Here is a 10,935-nt window from a genome sequence, read left to right on the forward strand (position 1 = left end):
GAGTCCTGGAGGACAGTGAACACTATTGGACAAGGTGACTGTGTGACTTGTGCTTCTCTTGTTAAGTGTTGTCATCTGACTGATCAATGTATAAGTTTGGGCATTTGAAACATTTAATAAGCAAGAGGAAATGTAAAGATTCAAGCTTAAGCAAGTCTAGAAAGCACATGTAAAGTGAATGAGTTTATGGCTCAAACATCTTTGACAATCATTTCTGTTATATTTCCTTTTTCTCAGTCTGTGTCTACAGGCCTTGGGGAGTTAGTTCCCTAGGACCATTTTGGCTAATGACTAAAGCACAGGCCCAGTTAACCCACAACCATTATAACTTCAGTCAGAGATGACCTTAGAAGAAAATATTCTAATGTTCAAAACTTCTAGTGTTGTATTTGGCTGTTCAGTTTGTCTAGGCCAAGTGATGGCCAGAAGAACAGCCTACGTTAATTAAAAAATAGTTGCTAGCAGTTTTCCTGGACAGTTAGGAACATGGAAAGAACAGGATTGGAAAACTGGTAACAGGAGGTATGTGGGAGAGGTATGTGGATGAAGCTCTCAGAATGGGTGCAATATTTGAAAATAATTGTGTCCCATTTGAATGCTTCTCAAAGGTCATCCAAATACAGAAGAGGTTCTTAGGTTGATAAAAATGGATTTCTAATGGTGTCTTTATCCAGCCACCGAACTCTTGTTCAATATGACCATGCTAACCGTAAGGGCAGGGGTGGAGTCTCTCGGTAGGGCTCATCTACATGGATGTTTTCAGTAAGGCTCATCTGACTAGCTATAACCAAGAGCATTAGCCCTGAGAGCAGAGGCCAACAGTGAGCCCTGGTATGGAACCATTTCCTGGGGTGACCAAATAACCAATGTTGTACCACTTTAATCAAGGAAGGTACAAAGATTTTTCCTCATTGGAATAGACATGTGTTTTGCATACTGATTTGCCTTCCTTACCTTTACTTAATATCTGCCAGAACCACCACCCATGGATTCATGGTATGGCTTACTCATAATCATGACATTTTGTACCATGTTGATTCTGGTCAAAAAACGGTTTCATAAAAAAGTATAAGAGAGCCCTGGCTGGTGTAGCTCAGTGGATTGAGCGCGGGCCTGTGAACCAGACAATCGCGGTTCGATTCCCAGTCAGGGCACATGCCTGGGTTGCAGACCAGTTCCCTGCAGGCCAGTTCCCAGCAGGGGACACACGAAAGGCAACCATACATTGATGTTTCTCTCCCTCTCTCTTTCCCTTCCCCTCTAGATAAATAAATAAAATCTTTAAAAAAAAACGAATAAGAGAACAGCAAAGGGTTCCCATTCATGGAATTTAGTGGTCTTACCAGCAGCTGTCTTCATCCATGGATGGAAAGGCTTACTTAAGACTCAGAGTGCCAGTTTGGGGAAAAATATCACAAACATTTGAAAGGATGGGGGTTTATCTTTTAGGAAATTGCTTATGTTTTAATCATTGACCTAAATGGTCGCTGTCTCTTGTGTATCTAGAAGGCATAGGCCTGGGAACCAAAGTGGAAGTGGGAGTGATTTCTGTCACTACTAAAACAGTTTTATTTCTTTTTACATTCTTTAAATAAATTGTTCAAGTACAGTTGTCTCCATTTCCCCACCACCACTCCCCTCTGCCCCAGCCATCCTCACCTCCCACCCTTGACCCTACTCCCCTTTGGTTTTGTTGTGTCATTTGTCCATGTTCCTGAAACAGTTTTAATTATAGTGTCTTTCCTCCATTTCCTCCACTTCGGTATTTGCTGTTTTGGGTTCTGTTTTCAAGGTAGGAAAGTTGCCTACAGCCATGGTTCTATGAAATTGCAACTCCGGACTGTCACCTGGCCTTTTTCCCTCTCCATACCATCGAACCAGAAGATAAACAAAGTGGTTGCCCTACTGCTCACTGGGGTGAGCAATCTGCCTGACACAGATTCCCAAGGGGGTGGTTTGTTGGTCCTATAAATGGGGCCAGGAAAGACAGTGCTTGGAACCCAGAGAATTCCTTGGGAGCTCTCGGAGTAGTTTCATGTCTGATAACATAAGTTAATGGAAAAGTACAGCCATCAAAAAAATAAGGATCATTGAGGTTTTAGTCCCTTCAAGATTGAAAGCTAGAGGTTACCACACTAAGAGAAAAATGACATGACCTTGTCAGCTGAAGGCAAAATAAAACATAGAAGGAATTCTTGAAAAAGGAAGTTATAAATATCAACCATGGTCTAAAGCTTATGGCTTAAGGACAAAAGAAAAATAAAATATATCGTGTAAGATTGAAGTTGCACCTTTAAGATTAGTTACAGAAATAAAAAATTCCTTGCTTTATATATTTAATTGATATTTATAGTTGTACATTTTGTTGCATGCTTGTTGTACGCACATGTGTATATGTGTATGATTTTATATTTGTTTCCCTCATTATTTTATCCAAATTTTGTAGAAGTTTAAATTTATAATTCAGTCAGAATTTACCACTCATATAGCAAGATTTATATTCAGCAAACAAAATATGCAGATGTGACTGACTGAATTAGAGGATAAATTAAACATACACCAGAGATAAATAATGTGACAGTTACCCAGACTCAGATACAATAACTATTTAAATTTTATACCTTTTTATTTCACTAGACTGAAAGTGCATCCTTGCTTAAATGAAAAATAGTTGCATCTTACTAAGATGCAACTAACAAAACACACCTATTTTTTGTTATTGTATAGAAGAAGAAGAGCCTGTATAAAAATGGAGTAGACAAAGGAGGAGATAATTATTAATTTTTTCCTTTTTATATTCAAACCCATCCCTTTATAATGTGTTATCTGATACTGAAGCCATGATTCTGCAAATCATGTGTATATAACTTTTCCTGGCTCCCTGCTGACCTTGGTCAGTAGGGAGTGTTAGAAGGAGAGTGCGAGGCTAGAGACAGAAGAAACTTTTTTTGTGGGGGGTTACTTTCTATCTACTTCTTGTTCCTGTGAACATTGCCCTAGCAATGCTAACCCAAGAGACAGCCTTCTTAAAGAGGATGGTGAGTTAAGTTTATAGTTTCGCCCCACATGTGTAGACCCATTCTGTTCATGCCCTATCTCAAATACCAGAGGTTAACACTCTCTTTGTAAAGTTCTGGCCTTGGTACCAAACAATGAAGGCCCCTCCTCCAAGGTCAGCACTATTGGTCAATACCTTCTCCCCAGAGCCAGAGTGTCTGCTCTGGGGGCCTCTTGCTTAAGTTTCTAAGTCTCAATAATTGAAACCTTTTCCTTTTATTCTCCAGTCTTTGGGGTAGTAGGTGTTCATTTTAGAAATGATAAGCTTCTTCTGCTCTTTTAAGAAATATATGTAACAGTTCTCTATATTCATTTCTTTCTGCTCAAGGATCACATGTCTTTTGACTAGACCTTGACCAATACAGCCACCCACTGATAGATTATTTCCATTTGTCCAGTTGAAATCTTGTGAAGGGAATATGCCTGGTCTGGAATAACTCTTTTGACCAGCAGCCACCATTTTGACTGATCTTGAATAAGGGGCCTACTCCTGAACAAATCACATATAAATGAGGGTAAGGCAGTGAAAATCACCCAGTATAACTCATGACCACCTAAGGCTGTATTTCTAATGAGACCTGTACAGATGAATCATCTCTTAACAGGCTAGGAGCATATCATAAACTGTGACTTACAAGTCATAGGGGAGTTGGGAGTATTAAATAAGAAATGTATGCAAAAATGCCTTAAACAATACCTGTCATGTGTTTGCTTTATTATCCTTTGTTTTTTTATTTTTCAGTTTGTCATTCACATATAGATATGTATATATATTCATATCTAGTTATTCCTTGAAATTGAAAAAAATGAACTAGTGTGGCCAGGACAAGAGAAATATGAATCTTCAAATCATCTATGTACTGCTGTTGGTTATCTCTTGGATGGTTATACATCCTGTAACATTCTGATCTAGGTGTTGATTACACTGTAGAAAATTGGGTGCAGGTGACTTCTAGCTAAATTCCAAATAAACCATTTGTTTATCTGTCATACTTTTATAAACAGTTTAATCCTGAAGCTTTTTAGCTCCAACTGTGAAAAGCAGGTATGGCCCTTTATTAATATTGTGACTATGTTATGGAATTTTTAATTTTTATACTAGGGTCCATTCGTATCTGGTTTTAGATCTATCAAATACGCTGGCATTCACTTTTACAATTTAGCATTAAAAAAAACAAATGCTAAAACTGTGCACACTGTTTCAAGGAATGAACAATCTTGACAAGTTTTAGAAGCTGCTCAATTTTGTGCCACAGCCATTCTTCCGAACAGACTTTGTGCGGTTCATTTAAGACACATTGATTTCACTGATGCCACTGCAGTGAAAATAGAAGGGGATGGGATATCAAGGTTTAATTTTTCTTTCAGTGAGGTCTTTAATAACTTCTAGAAGTTCTTCTATATCAAATTTAAATCTTGGCTTGGCTTGTTAGATTTATTTAGTGGTTTTCCTCCTAAGATCACAGAGCTCTGTGCAAAGACTTTGGAAACAGTAACATTTAATATAATAAAAGTGAAAAGACACACATAGAAAATGAGAAGGTGCTGTGTAAGCAGAAGGGTTGGGGTGAAGCATAAAAAAAACTAGGTAACAGCATATTTGCAAATTCTCAGTCAAGTGTGCTTTGGCTAAGTCCCTGAAAAATTGCAGAGGTAATCTGTGAGTCTTCAAATAAAGAGAAAAGGGGATAAAGACTCTGTTAAATTGATCTTAGTTTATCCACTCTCTGGTTTTCTATTTTGTAAGATTATGAATAAAACTTGATGTGGAACAGCTTAACTAGCAAGTATATCTACAATTGTAGACTTATGTTTCAAGCTGCTACATGGAGAAAGAATTCAGCATTTGACCTCTTTGTATTTATGCTCTTATCACTTTTTCTTTTTTCTTTTTTATTATGTTCTTTTATCCCAAGAAAATCCTGTTAAATGTGAAGGACAGATAGGAAGGCAATAGGGCAGTGAGACCAGGTGATAAAATTTATTTTTAGTAATTATTTTTAAGAAATATAAATTGAGAGTTTGTACCAAAGATTTTTAAATAATTAAACCCATGCAAGTGTTGTACAGAAGAAATATGACTTTCACTTAGTAGATTATATACCAAAAATCTTCACTTCTAACAAAGTCTATGCAATTTATTGGTTAAAACAGATGAACTGTTCATGAATTTAATAATCTAGCATATCAATGAAAAAACAATTCCTCATTGTATATGATCATTATTTTAATTAATTTTAAGAATATTTGTGCAGATGTCAGAGTAGAATACTAATAAGTATTCAATGTCATTAAATAATAGTTACTATTTCAGACCCTTGGTAAAATTTATCTTATTTACTCTTCACTAAAACCTTATTTATTTGGTATTTTCACTTCTGGAAAGACAGAGTAGAAGTGTTTTTTCCTATTTCTCTCACTAAATGCAGTTAAAAACTCAGAATATATATATATATATATATATATATATATATATATATATATATATATATGAAACTTTAAAGGACTCTGAAATATGGAGATGTATAGGCAGACAAGCTACAGATTTTGAGACCCAAGGAATAACATGGTGGTGAGCTCACTAGGTTCCCCATCCCCCAGATGTGGTGCTGAAGAAGCTAGCAAGCCAGAACTGTCAACAGTCACTGCCAAAACAAACAACAGCTGTCTATCTTTAATATAAACATTCCGAAGGATAAAGCATAGGATCATATTAATAAATGCAGGAAAATCATTTGACAACATTTAACATGCATTTATGATAAAAAACCTTTTAGCAAAGTGGGAATAGAGAGAACATATGTCAACATAATAAAAGGCATACATGGCAAGCCCATTGCCAACATTACACTCAAGAGAAAAAATAAAAGTGTATTTCTCAAGACTAGAAACAAGACAGAGATGTCTACTTTTGCCACTTTTATTCAATATAGTACTGGAAGTCCTAGCCACAGCAATCAAACAAGAAGAATTAGAAGACATTCAAATTGGAAGAGAAAAAGTAAAACTCTTATATTTGAAGATTCTACTACAAAAATGTTAGAACTGATAAATGATTTTAATAAAGTATCAGTATACAAAATAAATATCCAGAAAACAGCTACATTTTTATGCACTAGTAATGAACTACATTTTTATGCACTAGTAATGAACTATCAGAAAGAGAAATTTAAAGTAATACCATTTACAACTGCATCAAGAAAAATAAAATACGTTTGAATGAATTTAACCAAGGAGGCAAAAGAACTGTACTTGGAAAATTACGATACAATGAAGAAAGAATCCGAAGAAGATACAAAGAAATAAAAGCATATACCATGTTCATGGATAGGAAGAATTAACATTATTAAAATATCCATACTACTCAAAGCAATATATATGTTCATTGAAATTCCTACCTAAATACCAATGGTGAACTAGAACAAATAACCCAAAAATTTATAAGGAAACAAACAAAAAAATCAAATAGCCACAGTGATCTTGAAAAAGAAGAGCAAAGTTGGATCAAACTCCCTGATATCAAACTCCCTGATATTAAAATGCCATATACTACAAGTCTATAATAATCAAAATAGCATGGTACTGGAATAAAAAACAGACATATAGACTAATGGAATAGAATAGAGAGCCCAGTAATTAACTCATGCTTATATGTGTAATTAATATTTAACAAAGGAGGCAAGGACATACATTGGTACAAGAAAGTCTATTCGATAAATGACATTGGTAAAATTGGACAGAAAGATGTAAAAAATGAAAGCATACCACTTTCTTACACCATATAAATGAATAAACTAAAAAATAGATTAAAACATATAAGACTCAAAACCATAAAACTATTAGAAGAAAACATTAATAGTAAAATTTCTGACCTTTCTCTTAGCAAAATATTTATGATATACCACTTTGGGCAAAGAAAACAAAAGAAAAATAAACAAATGGGACTCATCAAACTGAAGTTTTCACACAACAAAGAAAGTCATAAATAAAATGAAAAGTCAACCTACTGAATGAAAGAAAATATTAACCAATGATACATCCAATAAGGGGTTAATATCCAGAATTTATAAAGAACTCATCCAACTCAATACCAAAAAACTAAAGTATTAAATACAAAAGGAGCAAAGGACCTGAATCGACACTTTTCCAAAGAGAATATAGAAATGGCCAATAGACAGGAAAAGATGCTTAACAACACTAATCAGGAGAAAAACACAAGTTAAAACCACAATGTAATATCACTGCACACCTGTCAGAACAGGGATCATCAATAAATCTATAAGTAACAAGTTTTGAAGAACATGGGGAGAAAAAGGCACTATTGTGCACTATTGGGGGAATGCAGATCTATACAGCCACCATAGAAAAAAGCATGGAGAGCCCTCGAAAAACTGAAAATAAAAATGGAACTGCCCTATGACCCAGTGATTTTACACCGGGGTATATATGTGAAGAAATCCAAAACATTAATTCAAAAGAATATATGCACCCCTTTGTTCATTGTAGCATTATTAATAATAGCCAAGATATGGAAGCAACCTGAGTGCCCATCAATAGACAAGTGGATAAAAAAGTGGTGGTACATATACACAATAGAATATTACTCAGCTATGAAAAAGAATGGAATTTTAGCACTTGTAAACAAATGGATAAACCCAGAGGGTATTATGCTAATTAACATAAGTCAGAGAAAGACAAATTCCATATGTCTTCATTTATATGTTGCATCTAAAAAACAAAATAAATGAAGAAATAAAACTGAAAGAAATGGATGCAAAGAACATATGGATGGTCGTCAGAGGGGAAGAAGTTGGGGCACTTCATGAGAAAGGTGAAATGATTAAGAAGTACAAATTGGTAGTTACAAACTAGTCATGGGACGGAAAGTATAGTAGTATATATAATCAGTAGTATCATAACTATTTATGGAGCCAGATGGTTATGGAAATATTGAGGAAGACACTTTGTAAAGTATATGATTGTCTAACCACTCTGCCATACAGTTGAAACTAATTCAATGCAATATCAAATGCAAACTTTAATTGAAAAAATAAAATTTAGGAACTGTGATCTAAAAAAAGAAATATAAATATATTCTATAAAAAATTTATGAAAACTCAGCTTACTTTTTAAAAAAGATTTTATTTATTTATCTTTAGAGGGGAAGAAAGGAGAGAGGGAGAGAAATGTATGGTTGCCTCTCTTGTGTCCCCTGCTGGGAACTGGTCTGCAACCCAGGCATGTGCCCTGACTGGGAATCGAACCATGATCCTTTGGTTTGCAGGTTCACGCTCAATCCACTGAGCTACATCAGCCAGGGTCCCAGCTTACTTTTTTTAACCAAGGGACCAAGAAAAAGGGCAACTTAATGATGCAGAAATATTTTAGACAAAAGAATCCTCTACCACAATAAAACAGTACAGGAGAAATGGCTCCATTTCTAACCTATAGCCACAAAAGCTAAGTAGGGAACCACGTTGGCCAAACCCACCAGACTGTAATAAAACACCTCCACCCCTGTTGGCCCTGTTGGTGTTTATTTACATCGAAGAAGCCCAAGTAGGGATCCAGAATTTTTATCCCCCCTTTTATGTGTGAATGGAGAGCAGAACAAAAGTGTGTAGTCCACCCTCATGCAGTATAAAAGGGCCATTCCTCCTTTCTGACATGGTGGCAGAAGAGGCCCTATGGAAAGACAAATCTTTTGTCATCACCCAACGTTCATATGCCCTCCCTCCTCCAGCAGTGACAGTGGAGGTCACACAAGCAAGTAACGAGACATTCTTGCCCCTTGGGGCTCACCTGGTGTCCCAGATGCATACTGGCAGCTAAAAATTCCACACCTGTCAGCAATCTGGAGGAACCTTCTCGCTAGCCCTAGGAGTTAGTCGAGACCAAGAGGGAAACATGGATTTTTGTAACTACCTGGATGTAAGCCAGCAGGATCCAGCTGCCTTCCTTTTCTGGAGTGATGTTAGAAACACTGACACAAACACATAAAAATGTTTGATTGAAAATCACTTGTCATATGGAAAAGCATGAAAATTTCAACTGAAATAAAAAGTCAATGATATATATCAACATTGGTATGCATAATAAATACAGTGAAATTATCTGACAAAAATGTAAGGCAGGTACATAAAATGTTTCAATAGACAATTTGAACAAGCTTAATACTATGCAAAGTAGAGTGTCTCCTCAAAGAAATAGAGACTAGCAGCAAAGAAATAGAAGATATAAGTAATTACAAGGTGTAGATTTTAAAAGAAACATATGATAACCAAAACAAAATAAAATATATTTAAAAAAAGCCCACAATGTGGGGCTTAGCAGCAAAACAAAGGGGGTAGAAAAACAATCAGTGAATTTAAAGATTATAACAATTAAAATCACCCAATTTTAAACACAGGCAGGAAATGAGCTGGAATTATAATATATAGAGAGACTCAGGAACCTGTGGAATAATTTAAAAGGTGGCATGATAGTTGTGTAATCATTGTTCGTAAGGAGAAGAAAAGAATGTGGGGTTGAATAAATTTTCAATTTTCTAAACTTGGCAAAAGCCACAAACCAACAGAGTCAAGAAGTTGAGAAAACTACAAATTGTATTAAAAAAATCTATGCCACGGTATATCACAAACATCTGGAAACTAAAGTCAAAGGAAAAAAATGAGAACAGCAAGTAAAGGAAATAAAAATATATAGAGATCAGAAATTAAGAAATAAAACTTTCTGTTTGAACATGACATGATGGTCTTTGTAGAAAATCCTATGGAATCTACAAAAATAATTCCTATACTTAATTAGGGAGAACAGCAAGTTTTCAGAACATAAGATAAATGTACAAAATCAATTTTATTTCTGTATAATAGCAACAAATATATAAGCATCAAAACTAATACAGTGCTATTTAAAATCACTCAGAAAATGAGAAATACTTAGATATAGATCTAATAAAGCATACCCATACCTTATACATTGAAAACTGGAAAATTCTGATGAAAGAAATCAAATAAGAGATAAATAAGTGGAGAGACATAGTGTCCATGTACTGAAAGACTAAACATGAAAAAGAAAGATGCTAATTCTTCTTAAATTGTTATACAGGTTTAAGACAACTTTTAATTGAAATCTTTAGAAAGGTTTTATTTTTTTATAGATTTGGTAGAATATTCTAAAAGCTATGTGTCAAGGCAAAGGAACTAGAATAGCTAAAACAGTTTTGAAAAAATGAAAATAAAATGGGAGAAATCAATTTATCCTGTATCAAGACTTTTATACATTGATAGTAATCAGGACTGCATGGTGTTGGTTGAGGGAAAAACACATAGCTCAGTGGAGCAGAAAATCCAGAGGTAGCCCTATACTAGTATACACAACTGGTTTTTTAATAAGGTGCAAAAAAATTAAATGGAGGAAAGAGTATGTTCCACAGAGGAAGGTAGAGAAATCAGACCTATACCTAAGCCTCACATGTCATACAATAATAACCTAAAGTGGATCATATATTTAAAGAAAAATGTAAAACTGTAAAGCTTTTAGAAAAAAATCTATAAAAATATCTTTAGTACATTGGAGTTGGTGAAATATTCTTAAACATATTATCAAAGGGCATGATCCACAAATGAAAAACCAATAAATTGAATTTCATCAATATTAAATCTTTTCTGTGTTAAAAGGATAAAAAGAAAAACTTCAGACTAGTATAAAATAGTTGCAAACCATAAATCCTAGAGACTAATAAAGTACGATATATAAAGAACTCCCAGACTCAATCGTAGAAAGCAAAGCAAAAAAGTTTGCAAGTTTAAAATGAAGAGGACTTATGAAAGACATTTCACCAAAGTGGATAAACAAATGGCAAATACACTCACATAA

This window comes from Artibeus jamaicensis, unplaced genomic scaffold (genome assembly GCF_021234435.1).
Source record: "Artibeus jamaicensis isolate MK-2021 breed Jamaican fruit bat unplaced genomic scaffold, CSHL_Jam_final contig_3114, whole genome shotgun sequence".
Classification (NCBI taxonomy): Eukaryota; Metazoa; Chordata; class Mammalia; order Chiroptera; family Phyllostomidae; genus Artibeus; species Artibeus jamaicensis.